This window comes from Notamacropus eugenii, chromosome 2 (genome assembly GCF_028372415.1).
Source record: "Notamacropus eugenii isolate mMacEug1 chromosome 2, mMacEug1.pri_v2, whole genome shotgun sequence".
In the NCBI taxonomy this organism is placed as follows: Eukaryota; Metazoa; Chordata; class Mammalia; order Diprotodontia; family Macropodidae; genus Notamacropus; species Notamacropus eugenii.
The window spans coordinates 190,063,119-190,083,954 of record NC_092873.1 but is presented as its reverse complement, the minus strand read 5'-3'; the positions used below and the strand labels follow the sequence as shown (position 1 = coordinate 190,083,954).

General features: G+C 38.3%; 1 protein-coding gene and 1 pseudogene across 3 annotated transcripts in view; both read left to right on the top strand.

Annotated features, from left to right (window-relative positions):
- WASF1 (WASP family member 1) overlaps window positions 1-20,836 on the top strand; it is a 143,440-nt gene that overhangs the window by 2,109 nt on the left and 120,495 nt on the right. The window lies entirely within an intron of this gene.
- Window positions 12,895-19,443, top strand: LOC140526652 (prohibitin-2-like; annotated as a pseudogene).

Genomic DNA, 20,836 nt, shown 5'->3' with positions numbered 1-20,836 from the left:
TTTTTCAAAGTCCAAGAAACATATTTCAGTCATTATCATTGATGATGTCCTAATCATTGTGATAATCAATTCTACTTCTGACTTTTAAAAAAAAGGCACCAAAACTAAGTACTTTGTCTTTGATTTGCAGCCTGTCTTGAGCTTTTTTGTGTGCCTAGAGATTAAGTTTATTATTAACACTTTTGATTAAACTGAGTTGAGTATAGATAGGCATGGTCAATTGATGCTGGAAATACATGCAGTAACTGTTTTATGATAGAGGGAGGATATGCAATAGCAAGATAAATAGTTGTATTATCTGAGGGAATGTGGTGTTAGGGAGCTTGCTTTAGGAGATGGTATTATGAGTTTTATGTCCGGGAGATTTATATGGACTTCTCTGTGCTTCAATTTCCTGTGCAAAATGGGGTTAATACCTGTTTCACAAGGATGTTATAGGGCATAAATATGGTATTGTTATTTTTAAAGCATTTTAAAGATTTTAGGTTGAATAAGAATGAAGAGTGCTTAAATAGCATAGAGAATGAAAGAATTCAATTAAACTTTAATTTTCAGAATGACTAATTATTCTGTACTTTGTGTTGGAAAGCTAAAACTCTAATGAGAAAAAATATTTTTCATGTAATTAATAAGTTGATTATTCTAGTGTTGAACATATATATTTTAAAATCCTTTAAATGTAAGAGGATGCTTAGAGACTGCTGGATAAAGTATGCATAGAAGCCTTATTTCAGTTCAATGAAGAACCTACAGAAAATATCAAGACCTTTCCCCTGCCTTTCAGAAACTAGCAGGTGAGGGAGAACCTATAAAGAGGACCTCTCAGTTAAAAGGTGGACTAGTTAACTTTGTTTATTATTGAAGCTTAGGAATTAGTCATTGTGTTCAGGGGCATATTGTATTTCTGTTGATCAAAACTGTATTTAACCTTGCAGTTTGTCTTAGAATGGGGGTAATTGAAATAGTCTTTTGTTTGACTTCTTTAATTATGACCTAGTATTGATAGTTTGTATCTCAGTATTTCCTGTTTTCAAAGTTTGACTTGTTTATATTAGAAAAAAAACCAATCCCACAAATGTGTTGCAATTTCACATTTAAAAAGACTAAGAAAACCACTGTCGTTCCCTTCCCCCCCCCCCCATTTTGATATTTAATGGTGTCAGTAGGAAGCATTATATTTTCTGGATTATGTGAATGACTTTGTTACATGGCTGTCCAAATTCTTAGACTATTAAAAGTTGTTTTGGAAACAGTTATGAATTTTTTAATTGTTTATTTCATTGTGAATTCATTTGACTATTGTTGAGATTATTCAGTGAAAGAATTACACATAAAAGTAACAGCCATTCTGTTAATTAAAGGACGGACAAATCAAATTAAACATTCACTGTATGATTTCTGTAACAAGCTGTATCTAGAGGAAATATATCCATTGCATCAAAAGAGAATTAATTGACATTTTAAATAAAGCAAATGAAATGGATTTACTTTTACATAAATCCACTTAAATCCTAAGGGTTAAATCATGACCTAGAAACTACATAGAGCTTTATCTAGAATCCATATTTTTAAAAACTGTGAATTAACCACTCAGATACAGTTCAGAACTTTTGCATTTCCTTTTCTCAATCTGTCAATAGGTAATGAATGTATTATAAATTAGCACCATTTTACCTTTGAAATTACATTTAAAATTTTTAATTTAAAATTTAAAATTTTTCTTGAGTTTTCTTAAGTCATCACTTTTTATGAAAAATACAGATTTTAAAAGATTATTTCCTAGTCTTTTTTTACTTAAAAAAAAACCCTGCTTATTTACTATAGAGCTAAGGTAAAACATAATATTTTATTTTAAGAGATAATTCAATTTTCCAGACTAACATATTTTTCCATTGATTTATATTATACAGATGCTAATGAAAAGTTATATATTAAGTGTACTAGGAAAGCCTTTTCTTTTAAAGGAACCCTAATGTCAATCTTTTATGAAGCCAAATATCCTCTCGTATAATGAATCATCACCTTCAGTTAACCTGATTTTTTTATCTTTCCTCCTTTCACAGCTAATTTCATAGAAAAAGCTGTCAGTATTCCCTGCCATTATTTTATGACTTTCTACTTGACTTTTTCTTTTCTTTATTGATGACTTTTGCTTTTGTATCACATTTGTTTCTCAGTGTATTCCTCCCCTTTCTTTTATAGAGCAAGCTTTTAATCGTAACAAATTTGATTAAAATAAAGTTCATCAAAGCCAAGCAACTCATAGACTGTGCCTTATAGCATGTACAACATTCCATACCTTCAGTCCCCCACCTCTTCAGTGAAAGGAGATGCATTGTCTGATTTTTTCAAAGGAGCCAGCTTGAACATTTTAACTATTTGATGTTCGGTTTCATCCCATTGTTGTTTCCATTTATGCTGGGTAGCCGTGCATATTGTTTTCCTTGTTCTGCTTACTCCCTTCTGCATCAGTCCATATAAGTTTCTCAATGTGGAATGTGAACAAAAGTTCTTAAAGGAGTGGTAGAATATTAGCAGCTATATGAAGGATTGATTCAAATCAATAATAAGGGAAATGCAAATTAAAATGGTTCTGAAATCTCACATGTAGCAAATTAGAAAAGATGAGCAAAAATGGAAATAATTTAGGAGGGGCTGTAAGAAGACAAACATATTAATAATAAGCATCATTCATATAGCATTGTAAAGTTTGCAGAACACTTCCAAATGTGATCTCATTTTGTTCTCACAACAATCCAGGAAAGTTGCTCTCTAGTCATTGGACCACCAACCTTCCAAATTAATAAGCTGTTGGTTAAGTAGTCCAAAAATTCTGGGAAATGATTTGAAATTTTGTGCAAAAGTGACTTGAGATGTCTGTATCTTTTGACCAAGAGGTTTTCACTGTTAGGCACAAAGTGAGCAAAATAAAAAAAGACATGCCTCGTATACTCAAATAGTTATAGCAGCATTTTGTGTTTTTGTGGTACTAAAGAACTGGAAACAAAATAAATATTCTGTGATATCTGGGATTAGAGTCTCACTAAACAAATTGTGGTACATGAATGTAATGGAATATTACTGCCCAGTAAGAAACATTGAACATCAGAAATTAAGATAAATATGGAAAGATTTGTATGAAACTATTCAATTCTCAGCCCCATACATACTAGCTTTGATTCCTACCACTAGACTGAAGCTCTTTCAGTCTCACTCTCTGTCTCTGTCTGTCTCTGTCTCTGTCTGTCTCTGTCTCTGTCTCTCTCTCTCTCTCTCTCTCTCTCTCTCTCTCTCTCTCTCTCTCTCTCTCTCTCTCTCTCTCTCTCTCTCTCTCTCGTACTTCTTTTTCTCTCTACAGTGTTTGACACTGCTGACCACTGCCTCTATCTGGATATATTCTCATCCCTGGGTTTTCATGTCTTCACTCTATTGTCATTCTCTTAACTGTCTTGATCTCCTTTGGAGGATCATTATCCATCTCTGAGAATCATTATCCATCTCTGAACACTAAGTATGAGGATCTCTTGAACTCTTATCAATTCTTATCTCTATGCAGACGACTCTGAAGTCTTATTTGCTGCTTCTTTCTTTCTTTTCCCCCTTGTTATCTCTGAGAAGGAGAATGACCTTTACATTGGAAATAGTAAAACAATAATGACCAACATGGAAAGTTGATATCCAAGATAAGTGCTAAAAGATTGGCAGATATAATTTCCAAGACACTGTCAGTGATTCTTTAAAAGATGGTGAGGGCAGCTAGGTGGTCCAGTGAGTAGAGTACCAGCCCTTGGAGTCAGGAGGACCTGAGTTCAAATCCAGTCTCAGACACTTGACACACTTACTTAACTGTGACCGTAGGCAAGTCACCTAACCCCAATTGCCTTGCCTCCAAAAAGAATAAAATAAAAGATGGTGAATAATGGCAGAGATACCACAGGACTTGTGTAGGGAAGATACCCAGATTTTCACAAAAAAGAAGGGGGGAGGAAGAAAACAAAATCTTTGATTATAAAACAATGAGTCTGACTTTGATTTCTAGGAAAACTTTAGAATGGACCATTAAGGAGACGATTGATGAACATCTAGAAAAGGAAATGGTGATTACAAAGAATCAGTATAGCTTCGTCAAGAGCAGGTCATAACAGACAAAACTTATTTCCTTGTTGACTGGGTTAATAAACTGATAGGTCAATGGAGTGCTACAAAGTCTCAGATTTTACAAAGCATTTGATAAAGTACTCCATGCTGTTCTGGTGGAAAAGATAAAGAGATGTAGAACTAAAGGATAACATAATTAAATGAGTTTGGGACTGGTTGAATTGATGGACTTGACTCAGACATTAATTTTTTGATGTCCACTTGGCTGGAGATGTTCAGTGGAGTGCCTCAGTGTTTTGTGCTTGGCCCTGTGCTATTTAAAATTTGAACATTGCCTTGGATAAAGGCATTTGACAGCATGCCTATCAAATGTATGGATGACACAAAGCTAGGAAGGATAGCAAACACACTGGGTAGATGACAGAGTAAAGTTCCAATAAGATACTGGGTAAATCATAACATTGGATTAAGTCAAAGAGATAACATTTAGTAAGGATAAATATAAAGTCTTATAGTTCAGTTAAAGAATTCAGTTTCACAAGTATTAGATGGGGGAAGCATGACTACGTAGCAGTTGTTCTAAAAAAAAAAAAAAGGATCTGGATGTTTTAATTGACTTCAAACTCAGTATAACAAAACAAAGTTTCTAGGCCTCTTATTTCTTTCATAATCAAATACAAGATTCAGAAAGCCCTTCCTAACCTCATTCCCCTCCTCCCTACAACTTTTCAGTATTCTTATACCTCATATCCCCCACTCGCTAACAACATACTCCTATCTACTTACATGGGTTTCCTTGTTATTCCTTGAACAAGACACTACATCTCTTGGGCTCTTGGCATTTGCTATGCCTGTCTTCCATGTCTGGAATGCTCTCCCTCCTTATCTCCATTTCCTGGCTTATTTTACGTTCCAACTAAAACCTCACCTTCTATAAGAAGCCATCCTCAACCCCTCATAATTCTAGTGTCTTTCCCCTATTGATTATTTCCTCTGTGTCTTGAATATAGCTTGTCTCTACATATTTGTTTTCATGTCATCTTCCCCATTAGATTGTGAGCTCCTCAACTATTATTTGCTTTTCTTTGTATCCCTAATCTTCAGCACAGTGCCTGGCATTTAATAAATGGTAATTGACTGAATAAGTGCTAATCCCTTTGTACTCTTGCATGTTTACCCTCGTAAGGAGTGTGGTCTTCACTTCTTAATGCTGCAGTGTAGAAAGGACATTAGTAAACTGATGAGTGCCCAGAGAAAGACACCAAGGATGGTAGGATGGTGAAGGGTTTTGAGTTCACATGAAGAATGTTTGGTTTGGAGTAGAGATGATTCAGCTGATATGATAATGGTCATTCAGTTTTTAAAGGATTGAGGGATCAGATTTGTACTGTTTTGGCCTCAGTGGGTACACAGAACTAGGAGGCATAGTTAGAAATCAATTAAGTCTGTGGGCTGCTTTGAGGTGTAATGAGTTTCTCCTAATTGGAGCCTTTCAAACAGAAGCTTGATGACCACTTAGCAGGAATGTGTTAGTGGAGATTCTTTTTCAATTATGGCTTGAACGGAGATCTCTTTCAACTCCCAGATTTGGTGGTCTACGTAAGTAGTCCCCATTTCTCTACTGAATTCTGTTCCTCTGTTAACAACTGCCTGCTGGATATCTCCACCTGCATATGTCTCTTAGACATCTCAAACTCAGCTTATACAAAACTCAACTAGTTCGTCTTAGCCCTAATCCCTTCCCTTCTCCCAACTTCTTATTTCTGTTGAGGGCATCAGCTATTCTTCCAGATCACTCAGGTTCACAAATGGAATCATCCTTTATTCTTCAATCTCATTTACCTTTCACAACCCAGAAGTACTTCAATCTTGTTATTTCTGCCTCTACAATCTCTCACATTCATCTGCTTCTGTTTATTTTTCTATAAAAAATCTGCCACTCTAGACTGCAGCATCTCCAGCATCTCTCATAGACTATAATGTTCTAAATGTTGTCCCTCTGCCCAGCTTTCCCCACTTTGAATCTGTCTTCTATGCAGCTGCCAAATTGATATCCCTAAACTACAGGTGTGACTGTGTTACTGCTTCTCATTGCTCAAGAAGTTTCTGTGTTCCCTGCTGCCTCCAGAATGAAATATAAAATCGATTTGATTGATAGTTTGTCTTGTTATCAGGAAGAACTGAGTTCAGATCCAGCCTCAAAATCCTTATCAACTGTGTGATCCTGGGCAAATCACTTAAACTTTGTTCACTCATTTGTAAAATGTAAAAAAAATAATAGGACCAACCTTCCAGGATTGTTGTGAGGATAAAGTAAGATGATATTTGCAAAGTGCTTTGCAACTTTAAAGTGCCTTATAAATGCTAGCCATTTAAAGCCAGCCCTTCATAATTGAACTCCAGCCCATATGTCTAGCTTGATTACTCATTTATCACCTTTATGCACTTTATGCTCTAGCCCAACTGGCCTACTTCAACAGACCAACTGTTCCTTGTACTTGATACCCCATCTTCTACATCCATCCCTGAGGCCTAGAATGTTCTTTCTACTTGCCTTGTTCTCTTTAGGTGTTATCTTAAGCACCACCCCTCTATGAGAAGCCTTTCCTGAATCCTCTCATTTGTTATTGGTCCTTCACAATTACTTTGAATTTTATTTGTATATGTCTTATATTTCCTCATCTGTGCATCTGTATGCCTCTCAGTAGTGTGTGTGTAAGCTTCTGGAGAGCAGAGACTATTTTAAGTTTTTGTTTCCTCAGTGTCTAGGCTAAAAAAAGTATTTAATAATGTTTGTTGAGTTTAATTTGATTGTACTGTGTTTTCTTAAAGAGAAGAACTTCTGTAAAATAATTTTGGATGTGACAGATACAATGAATCAGTCATTAACACTTGATGAGATAATATTTGTAAAGAGCCTAGCACAGAGCCCAACACATAGTAAGTGCTTAATAAATGCTTACTCCATTCTCTTCCCCCTGTAAACCACTTCTATCAAAGTAAATGTTCCATCAAATGCTTTATTTTAAGCTTAAGCTAATTACTACATTGACAAAATCTCAGAAAGTTTCTTTTGTAATATCCTTCCTTCTACAAAAAGGAAGAAAAAGAAGTAATTTATTTTCAACTTTGGCTGGATCTTAGAATTGCACCACTATGCTTCTTAGATCTGAGTCAATGAGATAGTACAGTGTTGTATTTGTAAGGCATGGATATAATCTCTTTAATTGTGTTTTTGTTTTTTGGTCCTAGTCTTAACTTTTGGTTCTGTAAACATAACACACCTGTTTTGCACTTTCCTGTCACATTTCACCCCAAACTATGCCTATTATATTGTTCTCATTATATCTATTACAGATATATTTAAGATCCACGGATTCTTGAGTGATCTTCAAAGAATATGATTGTCATAGAAGTGAACTTCAGAGAGACAAAACTATGTATTCATGGAGCCCCAGTAGCAAAGAACTCTTGGTTAAAAATAAAAAGTCACAAAACCTGTCCTTAATTGTGAATTCCTGGTGTATTTTGTTGTCTTGCTACCAATTTAAGTCTAGTAATAACTAAGATGACATTTGTTGAGAAGTTCTATGGAAGTTGTGAAAGAATGGAAGTAGGGTAGTGGCAGAAGACCATGGGACTTGTGAATGCCTTCCTTTCTTAAAGCTTTTTTTACACTTGTGCTTAGAAATAACTAGAATTTGAAAATATATTTTAGAACAGCACTGATTTTAAGTTGCTTAAACTTCTCTGCTTATTTCCTCATCTCAAAAGTGAGACTACCAACTGCCCTCCTTACATCATAAGGCTAATACGATACTCATTTGAAAATATTTTGAAAAGTACAAAAAGTTATAAAAATAAATTGATTATTAATTATGAGTCTTTTTCTTGACCAATATGTGATATGAAAGATTGAATGATGTGATGTAAATTCTAAGAAGCTTTATAATTAGAGATTTTGGCAAAATTAATTCTAAGATTAATAGTATGATGCAAGTCAGTACTTCTGTAAGATGACAAAGAAGCCAGACTTTTATGGTGTGCTCCATACATGAAGGTGAAAGGAACAGTTCGTAACAATTGTTAAGTTGTCCTCTGAAGTTTAGTTAATGTCATATCCTGATATATGGAGAGAAACTGATTAAAAGCCCTACTTAAAAATATGACAGGATTTCTATGGCAGTTTATTTTGAGAGCTTGGTAGAGATTGTGCTAAAAAAAAATGGGATGTGCTAATTTATTTTCAAAACCTTATATATTTCACAGGTGTGAGAGTACTATGTAACAAACTTAATGATGTGCAAACTGTGTTTTATAAATAACTATTTTCAGGAAAATGAATGTTAGGCTAATTTTAAGAACCGATGAAATACAGTAATGTGTTGTTAAGGAATAAACTCTTCCATGTAAGCAAATTTTCCAGATAACTGAAATACAAAACTATTCTATCATTAATATAAAGCTTTTCCCTGACCCTTTTTATTGATACTTTTTTGTTTTTACATCCTATTCATTTCCAAATATTCTCCTTCCCCCCCACACCATCCTACCTAGTAAGCCTTTTCTTATAATAGAGTTTTAGAAGAGGAAAAAAATCAGTTTAGTAAAACCAGTAGACACAATGACCATGTCTTAAAAAGTGTATTCAGTTTTTTATACCCATAGTAATTCCCTACCTATCCAATGAAGGAAAATGCATTTTGTCATCACTTTTTCATGTGAAAACCTCATAATTATTTTAATTTACTTCTCTAGCAATTTGAAGAAATCTTGCAATTGTTAATAATTTGCATTTCTTTTGAGAATTAATCAATAAGCTTTTATTAAATGCCTACTATGTGCTAGGGCCCAGGGGTGGGGAACCTGTGGCCTAGAGGACTGACTACATGTGTCCCTCTAGGTCCTTGGGCTCCACCTTTTGACTGAGTCCAAGTTTTACAGAATAAATCCTTTTATTAAGAAGACTTTTTCTGTGAAGTTTGGATTCAGTTGAAGGGCCATGCTTGAGGACCTAGGGGGCCACATGTGGCCTCAAGGCTGCAGGTTCCCCACCCCTGTTAGGTATGGAGGATACATCAACAAAACAGAATAGTCTCTGCACTCAGGAATTTATTGGTCATGCCCTTCAATCACTTATCTATCCAGTAGTGGTACCTGATTTTTGACAATTGTGTTAATCCCTTATATCTTTTGAATATCAGACCCTTACACATGTTTGACCCCCCAGTTAACAGTTTGCCGTATCCTACTTGAATTAATTTTGCTTTTGCATGTACAAAAGCTTTTCAAATTCATGTGATTGAATTTGTCTCATTCTTTTTTATCTCTTCTGTCACCTTATTGCTTAAGAATTTTTTTCTTAGCCATAGCGGTGAAGTATACCTTTGTTTGTTTTTCTTCTAGTTTTTTATCTGACCATTTAACATTTAAGTTGAACATACATTTGGCATCGTGGTGTAGTGGATAGAGAGATGACCCTGAAGACAGGAAGACTTAGACTCATGTCCCTCCTTTGACATATACTGTCTTATTACCTTGGCAGTGTTATAAACAGCTCTCTGATTTTAAGTTGCAGTGTATCTGGCTATTACTTTAACGGAGGCAATTCACCTGTGGCTCTTTATGCCAATGAAATCCAATAATTACCCCAATCCCTATCCCATTTGTAACTTACACGTGGTGTAACTTACATGTCCTGTAGGATAATCATTTAAACCTACTTTTTGTCAAGCTTCTCTAGTTTTTCCAGCAATTCTTATTGAATGGAGTCCTTTCCTAAATAGTTTGTTTTGGAGATTATTGAATGCTAGAATTTGAAAAAATTATTTCTGAATCATATACATCTAATTTATTCTTCTGACATAATTAAAAAGTTTTGATCTCTACCAAATAGTTTTAATGATTACTGCTTTATGATGGTATAGGTTGTGGTTATTATCCATACGTTTCTACCTTTTCCCCCATTATTTTTCATATCAGACCTCTTGTTCCTTCAAATGAATTCTGTTATTACTTTGACAGACTTTATAGTAATGACTTGATTGTTTGGCATAGCATTAAAACTGTAAATTAATTTGGGTATTATTGTCTTTTTGCATGACTCAATTTTCCTTGCCTTTTTAGACATAATTTTACTTTTCCACAACTTCTTAGGATCATTGTCATTGAAAAGCCTGTTTTGTCAGTGCAGTGATTATCTTCAGGACTGTCTAGCTGTGTAGTAAGGCTGTTCATTACTGTGGTAAATGTTCCCAGACTGCTTTGTTTTATGGGTTCTTGTATCAGCAATTTCAATTTGTTAGACAGTTTTACAGAAGTCAGTCCAACAGGATAGAAAACTCTCAACAGTGAAATGCTGAAAATGCATATTGAAGCAATTCTGATGAGGATGCAAAGGAGACACTATCTAAATTTTACAGAGTTAGGGAAGAGATCAATGTGGATGCAGAGGAATTCATCTGCTAATTTGGATTTTATGAAGACATAAAAGATAGCATGGCCAAGAAGGATAGGTGTTAGAGTCTTGATACAAAAGTGTGGCATGATCCTATAAGACTATTTTAGAAGCACTAAAGCTCAGAATGAATGCTAAGGACAAAAAAGTTTTGTTTGTTTTTTTAAAGCTATTTTGGTGCCTGGCATGGTGGTAGCATCCCTGCTCTTCCCTGCTGTAGGGGAGGCAAAGGCTAATGGATAAACTTGAATTCTAAAGTTCTGAGCTGCTAAAGCTGATCTTGTGTTTGTACTGAGTCAGGAACTAATATGGTGAGCCTCTGGGACAGAAGGGCTACCAGTTTACGTAAGAAGGGGTGAAGTGACCAGCTCAGGTTAAAAAATGACATGCACAGAACTTCCTGACTGATCAGAATTGAGTTTGGGCCTTTGAGTGGCTTCTGTACTTCCATCATGGATGAGTTAGGGAGATCCAATCTTAAAGCAAAATCCAAAAAAGCTATTTTGGGGAAAAGAGGAGGGTAAAGTGTACCAGGACCATTGCATAAGGGTAGGATGGGATAATGGCAGTACTTTAAAGGGAAAAGGTAGAGTTATTTACCTCTTATTTTGTTTGTCACTAAAGAGAATGATCTTTGGATTGGAAAGGACAATACAAAATATGGAAATACAATACAAAATACAATACAAAAATATAAAGACAATACAAAAATTGGAAGTTGAAACCCCAAATGAGTAAAGAAATAGTGAGAGATATCTTAGCTGTCCTTGATGAATTCAGATCGCCAAGACCTAAGTGAAATTGGTCCTAGGAGACTAAAAGAACTGGTGGATGTGATTACTTAGTCACCATCAATGATCTTAGTAGGATTGTGACTGCAGTCAGTTAGTCAGTAAGCATATAGAGGCACCTACTACAGGCCAGGCACCATGCTAAATGCTTTATAATTCATATTTCATTTGATTCTCACAATAACTCTGAGAGGTAGGTACTATCATTATCCCCAGTTTACAGTTGGGGAAATTGAAACAGATTCAATAGCAAGCCCCAGGGTCACACCAACGTTTACTAGCCACTGTTTCCTCATCTGTAAAATGAAGATGATAATAGTAGCACCTACCTCCCAGGGTTGTGGTGAGAATCAAGTGAGATAATAATTATAAAGCACAGAGTCTGGCACACAGTAGGTGCTGTATAAATGTTAGTTATTTTATTATTTATTGTTAAATGACTGAGGCTGGTTTTGAACTCAGGTTTTCCTGACTCCAGGCCCAGTGCTACCTACTGCATAACTTAGCTGATAGGTTTACTAGAGAGGTGCCATGGTATAGTGGATAGAGTGACAACCTCAAATTCAGGGCAGTTTGAATTAAAGTCCCATCTCTGACACATACTGGCTTTGTGTGATACCAGGTAAATTGACTGACCAACTGAAAGCTGGTCGTGCAGGCAACTCTCTAGGACTAAAAGTTGCTCAGCTATATAGGTAGTGGGAGTTTCTTTACCTAAGAGCTCCTTGCATTTATGAAATCACAGATGTACCGGGCAACAACAAAAAATACTTTGCCTGGATTTTAACAAAGTCATTTGTGTTATTCTTGTGGACAGAATTGATGTAGGCTAGACAATAATACAGTTAGGTGGATCCCTCTAGTAGCTCCCTATTGTCTCTGTGATAAACAATGACACCCATATTTGGCTTCTAAAGTCCTTCATAATCTGGTTCCTACCTTCATTTCCAGATTTTTATACTTTACTCTCCTTTATGATCTAGCCAAACTGGTTCACAAGCAACATTAAATCTCCTACCTGTGTGTCTTTGTCTAAGCTGTCTCCCACACCTGCCATGTACTACTTTTTCACTGTCCCCTTTAAGAATTCCTAGCTGCTCTCAAAATTCAGTTCAAGCAGCATTATCTTCTACAGAATCCTTCTCTCTGCTCTTTGTATATACATTTTTATATGCTTATATATGCGCATGTTATTTTACCTGATAGAACGTAAGTGCCATGAAGGCAAGGACTGTTTACTTTTTTAAAAATTTGTATCCCTAGCATCTAGTATAATGCTTATTAACACATAATAAACACATAATATATTCATGCTGATTAATTCAGAACTATTTCAGTGGCTAGATTCAAAGAGTATTCATTAATGGCTCACAGTCAACATGAAGTGAAGTCTGTAGTGAAATGCCTTAGGGATCTATAATTGGTCCAGTGTTGTTTTAAGAGTGATTCAGATGACCCAGGGGCACCAGACTGGCCAGGGCTAGGGCCAGGGACTGTGGAAGGGCAAGAAAAGAAGCTTGGTGCCATGGACCTAGTTCCCTGTCTTAGCACCAGGGAGCAAACATGGCCCAGAACCTGAAGGCCTTCAATGGGCAGCTGCCTGCTGGGCCCCTAGGCATGGGCACAGTGCTGAAGCTGCTGCTTGGGGCTGTGGCTGTGGCCTATGGAGTCCGAGAGTCCATGTTCATTGGGGAAAGTGGACAGAGAGCCATTTTCTTTTTTTTTTTTTAATGTTTATTTATTTTTTGTTTTCAACATTCATTTCCACAAAATTTTGAGTTCCAAATTTTCTTCCAGTCTCTTTCCTCCCCCACCTCAAAACACCTTGCATTCTAATTACCCCTTCCCCCAATCTACTCTGCCTTCTATCACACCCCTCCCTTCCCTTATCCCCATCTTCTCTCTTATCCTGTAGGACAAGATAAATTTCTATATCCCATTACTTGTATTTCTTATTTCCCAGTTGTATGCAAAAACAATTCTCAACATTCATTCCTAAAACTGAGTGCCAACTTCTCTCCCTTCCTCTCTCCTCACCCATCTCCACCAAGAAGGCAAACAATATGTGTAGCTTTGCAAACAACTTCCATAATAGTCATGTTGTGTAAGACTAACTATATTTCCCTCCATCCTTCCTCCCATTTATTCTCTTCTCTCTTTTGACCTTGTCCCTCCCTGAAAGTGTTTACTTCTAATTGCTTCCTCCTCCATTTGCTCTTCCTTCCATCACCCCCACCCCACTTCTCCCCTTCTCCCCTACTTTCTTGTAGTGTAAGATAGATTTTCATACCAAATTGAATATGCATGTTATTCCTTCCTTAAGCCAAATGTGATGAGAGTGAGCTTTTTCCCTCTTATGTCCCCCCTTTTCCCCTCCATTGAAAAAGTGTTTTCTTGCCTCTTTTATGAGAGACAATTTGCCCTATTTCATTTCTCCCTTTCTCCTCCCAATATATTCCTGTCTCACCCCTTAATTATTTTTAGATATTTTCCCTTTCTATTCAGCTCACCCTGTGCTCTATGTCTATGCGTGTGTGTGTGTGTGTGTGTGTGTGTATGTGTGTGTAATCTCTCCAACTATCCTAATACTGAGAAAGTTTTAAGAGTTACAAATATTATCTTTCCATGTAGGACTTTAAACAGTTCAACTTTAGTAAGCCCCTTATGATTTCCCTTTCCTGTTTACCTTTTCATGCTTCTCTTGATTCTCTGTTTGAAAGTCAAATTTTCTGTTCAGTACTGGTCTTTTCATCAGGAATGCTTGAAAGTCCTCTATTTCATTGAATGACCATGTTTTTCCCCTGAAGTATTATACTCAGTTTTGCTGGGTAGGTGATTGTTAATGATTTTAATCTTAGTTCCTTTGACCTCTGGATTATCATATTCCAAGCTCTTTGATCCCTTAATGTAGAAGCTGCTAGATCTTGTGTTATTCTGATTGTATTTCCACAGTACTGGAATTGTTTCTTTCTAGCTGCTTTTGCAGTATTTTCTCCTTGACCTGGGAAATCTGGAATTTGGGTACAATATTCCTAGGAGTTTCTCTTTTTGTATCTCTTTCAGGAGGTGATCTGTGGATTCTTTCAATATTTATTTTGCTCTCTGGTTCTAGAATATCAGGGCAGTTTTCCTTGATGATTTCATGAAAGATGATGTCTGGGCTCTTTTTTTGATCATGGCCTTCAGGTAGTCCCATAATTTTAAATTGTCTCTCCTGAATCTGTTTTCCAGGTCAGTTGTTTTTTCCAATGAGATATTTCACATTATCTCCTAATTTTTTCATTCTTTTAGTTTTGTTTTATAATTTCTTGATTTCTCATAAAGTCATTAGCTTCCATCTATTCCATTCTATTTTTTTTTAAATTAATTAATTTATTTAACTTTTAACATTCATTTTAACAAAATTTTGGGTTCCAAATTTTCTCCCCTTTTGTCCCCTCCCCCCCCAAACACCAAGCATTCTAATTGCCCCTATGACCAATCTGCTCTGTCTTCTATCATCCCTCTCTGCCCTTGTTTCCAACTTCTCTTTTGTCCTGTAGGGCCAGATAACTTTCTATACCCCTTTACCTGTATTTCTTATTTCCTAGTGGCAAGGACATTACTCAACAGTTGTTCCTAAAACTTTGAGTTCCACCTTCTTTACCTCCCTCCCTCCCTCCCTCCCCCTTCCCTTTGGAAGGCCATCAATTCAATATAGGCCATATCTGTGTAATTTTGCAAATGACTTCCATAATAGTTGTTTTGTATAAGACTAACTATATTTCCCTCCATCCTATCCTGTCCCCCATTACTTCTATTCTCTTTTGATCCTGTCCCTCCCCATGAGTGTCGACCTCATATTGCTCCCTCCTTCCCATGCCCTCCCTTCCATCCTCCCCCCCACCCTGCTTATCCCCTTATCCCCCACTTTCCTGTATTGTAAGATAGGTTTTCATACCAAAATGAGTGTGCATTTTATTCCTTCCTTTAGTGGAATGTGATGAGAGTAAACTTCATGTTTTTCTCTCACCTCCCCTCTTTATCCCTCCACTAATAAGTCTTTTGCTTGCCTCTTTTATGAGAGATAATTTGCCCCATTCCATTTCTCCCTTTCTCCTCCCAATATATTTCTCTCTCACTGCTTGATTTCATTTTTTTTTTAAGATATGATCCCATCCTCTTCAATTCACTCTGTGCACTCTGTCTCTATGTATGTGTGCGTGTGTGCATGTGTGTGTGTGTAATCCCACCCAGTACCCAGATACTGAAAAGTTTCAAGAGTTACAAATATTGTCTTTCCATGTAGGAATGTAAACAGTTCAACTTTAGTAAGTCCCTTATGACTTCTCTTTGCTGTTCACCTTTTCATGCTTCTTTTCATTCTTGTGTTTGAAAGTCAGATTTTCTTTTCAGCTCTGGTCTTTTCATCAAGAATGCTTGAAAGTCCTCTATTTCATTGAAAGACCAATTTTTCCCCTGAAGTATTCTACTCAGTTTTGGTGGGTAGGTGATTCTTGGTTTTAGTCCTAGTTCCTTTGACTTCTGGAATATCCTGTTCCATGCCCTTCGATCCCTTAATGTAGAAGCTGCTAGATCTTGTGTTATCCTGATTGTATTTCCACAATACTTGAATTGTTTCTTTCTAGCTGCTTGCAATATTTTCTCCTTGACCTGGGAATTCTGGAATTTGGCCACAATGTTCCTAGGAGTTTCTCTTTTTGGATCTCTTTCAGGCAGTGTTCTGTGGATTCCTTGAATATTTATTTTGCCTTGGTTTTAGAATCTCAGGGCAGTTTTCCTTGATAATTTCGTGAAAGATGATGTCTAGGCTTCTTTTTTGATCATGGCTTTCAGGTAGTCCCATAATTTTTAAATTGTCTCTCCTGGATCTATTTTCCAGGTCAGTTGTTTTTCCAATGAGATATTTCACATTCTCTTCCATTTTTCATTCTTTTGGTTTTGTTTTGTGATTTCTTGGTTTCTCATAAAGTCATTAGCCTCCAACTGTTCCATTCTAATTTTGAAAGAACTATTTTCTTCAGTGAGCTTTTGAATCTCCTTTTCCATTTGGCTAATTCTGCTTTTGAAAGCATTCTTCTCCTCATTGGCTTCTTGAACCTCCTTTGCCAATTGAGTTAGCCTATTTTTCAGGGTGTTATTTTCTTCAGCATTTTTTTGGGTCTCCTTTAGCAGGGTGCTGATCTGCTGTTCATACTTTGCTTGCATGTCTTTGATTGCTCTTTCCAGTTTTTCCTCCAGTTCTCTAACATAATTTTCAAATTTTTCTGAGCCATTTTTGAACTTTTCCCAGGTCTGATCCCATTGAGTGGCCTGGGATACAGAAGCCCAAACTTCCGTGTCTTTCCCTGATGGTGAGCACTGCTCTTCCTCATTAGAAAGGAGGGGAAGAGAAACCTGTTCACCAAGAAAGTAACCCTCTGTAGTCTTGGTTTTTTTCCCTTTTCTGGGCATTTTCCCAGCCAGTGACTTGACCTCTGAATATTCTCCTCACACCCACCTCGCCTACGGATCCTCCCAGCCAGCACTTGGGGTCTGAGACTCAAATGCTGCTTCCCAGCCTCAGGGCTTTGGGCGAGGGCAGGGCTACTATTCAGTGTGAGATTAAGTTCAGGTGCTCAGGTGGGGGCAGGGCCACCTCACGGGCTCAGTTCCCTCAAGGGGTTTATGCAGAGACCTTCAACAATGGATCCAGGCTCCTGCCTGCTTGGGGAGCCTCAGCCTGCTCCCGCCTCCGCTGTTGCCTCCCGAGGGGGCCTGAGGTATGGGGGCACCCCACGCCCCTCTCGACCCACCAAAGAGACCTTCTCACCAACCCCCATCACCTGTGGGTGGAGGGACCCGCATGGCCGCTGGAGATCCCATCCCTGAAGCCCGCTCAGATCTGCTCCTCTCGGTGCCGGGGCCGCCGCAGGGCTGGGCTGGGCTCCACATCCGCAGCGCGATGGACCTTTTGCGAGAGGTTTGCAGGTCCCTCTGGAACAGAAATCTCCTTCGCTCCACTGTTCTGTGGCCTCTGCTGCTCCAGAATTCGCCGTGAGTTCCTTTTTACAGATGTTCTATGGGTTGTGGGTTCAGAGCTATGTGTATGTGCGTCTTTCTTCTCTGCCATCTTGGCTCCGCCACGCATTCTAATTTTTAAAGAACTGTTTTCTTCAGTGAGCTTTTGAACCTCTTTTTCCGTTTGGCTAATTCTGCTTTTTAAAACATTCTTCTCCTCATTGGCATTTTGAACCTCTTTTGCCAATTGAGTTAGCCTATTTTTAAAGGTGTTACTTTCTTTGGTGTATTTTTTTGGGTCTCCTTTAGCAAGCTGTGGACTCACTTTTCATGATTTTCTTACATCACTCTCATTTCTCTTCCCAATTTTTCCTCCACCTCTCTTACTTGATTTTCAAAATCCTTTTTGAGCTCTTCCATGGCCTGAGACCATTGCATATTTATTTTGGAGGTTTCAGAAGCACATGTCTTGACTATTAGGTCTTCCTCTGATGGTGAGCATTGTTCTTCCTCATCCAAAAGGGTGGAAGAAAATACCTGTTTACCAAGAAAGTAACCTTTTATAGTCTTAATTTTTTTCCCCTTTGGGGGGCATTTTCCCAATAAGTTACTTGACTTTTGAGTCCTTTGTCAAGAGTGGGGTATACTCTGTAAATTTTCAGGTGGTCCCAGGTGGCTCAATCAAGGAAGAGTTTACTGCTTCCCTGGCCTGTGCTCAGGTCTGGGAGCTACCAAAGCTTTTCTGCCCGGGATCTGCAAGTAATAGTCCCTTTCCAGAGCCTCCACCAGCTCCACTGTGCCAGCCAGTGCTCTTCCTCACCCCCAGGGCTTCCACTCAGGGCTGAGAACCAGATCAACAGCTCATTTCTCCCACGGTCTTTAGGGGGAGGGCTCCAAAATGGATGCTGCTGTTGCCACCGCCTGGGACCGGGAGTAGGGGAGGACCCTGCTCCCTTCTCACCCTGGTGAAAAAGCTTCCTCACTGACCTTTGAAGTTGTCTTTGACATTTGTGGGTTGGGGAATCTGAGAATCGCAGCTGCTGCCAGGGATTCCACCCCTGAAGCCTGTTCCTGCTTGTGCCATTTGGCCAAGGCTGGGCTGGGGTCCATGCGCCTTGTGATAGATCTTTCTTGTCAGTCTTCCAGGTTACCTTGGGCTGGAAATCTCTTTCACTCTGTCATTTTGTGGCTTCTGCCACTCTAGAATTTTAGAGTCATTTTTTACAGGTATTTTATGGAGAGCTACAGTAGGTTTGTCTTTCTGCTCTGCCATCTTGGCTCCACCCCTGAGCCATTTTCTTTAACTGAATTGGGGGTGTACAGCAAGGCACCATCTTGGCAGACGGACTGCACTTCAGGATACCCTGGTTCCAGTACCCCATCATCTATGACATCTGTGCCTGGCCCACAAGATCTCTTCTCCTATAAGCTCCAAAGACCTTCAGATGGTGAACTTTGAGTGATCTCCAGACCCAATGCCCTGAAGCTGCCCAGCATGTTCCAGTGCCTCAGCTTGAACTATGAGGAGGGTGTGTTGCCCTCTATTGTAAATAAGATGCTCAAGAGTGTTGTGTCCAAGTTTAATGCCTCACAGCTTATTACGCAGCAAGCCCAAGTGTCCTTGTTGATCACACGGGAGCTGACAGAATGGACCAGGGACTTTAGCCTCATTCTGGACAATGTGGCCATCACAGAGCTAAGCTTCAGCAGAGAATATACAGCCACAGTGGAAGCCAAACAAGTGGCCCAGCAGGAGGCACAGAGGGCCCGGTTTCTTGTGGAAAAGGCAAAACAGGAGCAGTGACAGAAGATTGTACAAGCTGAAGGTGAAGCTGAGGCTGCCAAGATGCTCAGGGAAGCTCTGAGCAAGCACCCTGGCTACAAAAAAATTGGAAAATCCGAGCTGCTCAGAACATCTCCAAAACCATCGCCACATCTCAGAATCGAATCTCTCTCACTGCTGACAACCTTGTGCTGAACTTGCAGGATGAAAGCTTCACTAGGGGAAGTGACAGCCTCATCAAGTGCAAGAAATAGACACCTCCTCCTGGCCTCAAGAGAAAACTGACCTCTTCCTCCCTGAGTTAGTCTTGGATGAGCCAGCAGATGGGTCTACTTCCCCCATCCCACCATCATGTGACTTTCCTCCACCATCACCCACCATCCCCTCCCCACTTGTTGGATAAGTGAAGACTGACAGATGTTTCTTTCCCTACTCCCCTTCCCCATCTTTTGCTGGTGTCCTGGGGTGTAAGGACTGTGTAATTTTTCAGTGATTTCTTCTCTAGCTGGTTTCCCTCCAAGGCTGGGAGGAGATAACAGCTATTCTAGGAATTCTCAATAAATTTTTATTACTTAAGTGGAAAAAAAAGAGTGATTCAGATGAAAGTATGGATGGCATACTTATCTGGTTTGTAGATGATTCAAAGCAGGCAAGGGTAGTTAACATGTTGAATGCCAAAGGATCCAAAAGGATCTCGCTAAGCTAATTATGGCATATCTTTAATAAAATGAAATTTGGTTGATGTGAATGTAAGGCTCCACCCATAGTTTAAAAAGAACCCAGGTTCATAAATACAAGATTGGGGAAGGGTATCGGACTATGGGAGGTACCTATCCATTTTTTACTTTGACCTGGTCTGACTACATTTGGAGCACTGGGTTCACGTTTGGGTACCACATTTTAGGAATAACATTGATAGTTTGGAAAACATCTAGGGCCAAGTAACATCTTCATGAATTTGAAGGGAAGCCTCAGAAACTGTCTTGTTTCAATTTCTTTTAAGCTTAACTGCTTTTCCTCTGTTGTAATGTGAAAAGACCAACATGAGAAAAGTCCAAAAGGAGAAAACGTGGAGTCCCCTGGAACTTTGGATAATTATTTTTTAATTATTTAATGGGACTAAGTTATAAACATGCTTTTGGCTGTGACTTGCCTCTTTTCTTACCAAAACCTATATAACCTCCTTAAAAAGTGATCTTCTAACCTGAGCATAAACAAGTCCAGTAATGGGGAACTGATTATGAGATAGTTCATTCCATTTCAGAATTATCCTCATCCTGAGCTGAAATTTGCTTCCCTGTACCTTCTACCCTTTAGTCTTAGTCTGACTTTCCAGAATCCCATAGTATAAGTCTTACCAGTCTTCCACAGGATTCTTTTCTTTAAATATTTAAAGGACTGTAAGATCCAAAATTGCTAGTCATTTTAACTATTCCTCATATAATATGCTTTCAAGTTCCCTATTTCATCTAGTTGCCCTTTCTAGATTGTCTCTAGCATCAGTGTCCCTCTCAAAATTGGGCATATTGACCAAACTTCTGGATATGGTTTATTGTTGTTGGTAAGTCATTTTTCAGTTGTGTCCAACTCTCTGTGACCTCATTTGGGGTTTTTTTTTGGAAGAGATACTAAAGTGGTTTGCCCTTTCCTTCTCAAGCTCATTTTACAGATGAGGAAACTGAGGCAAATGGGCTTAAGTGACTTGCC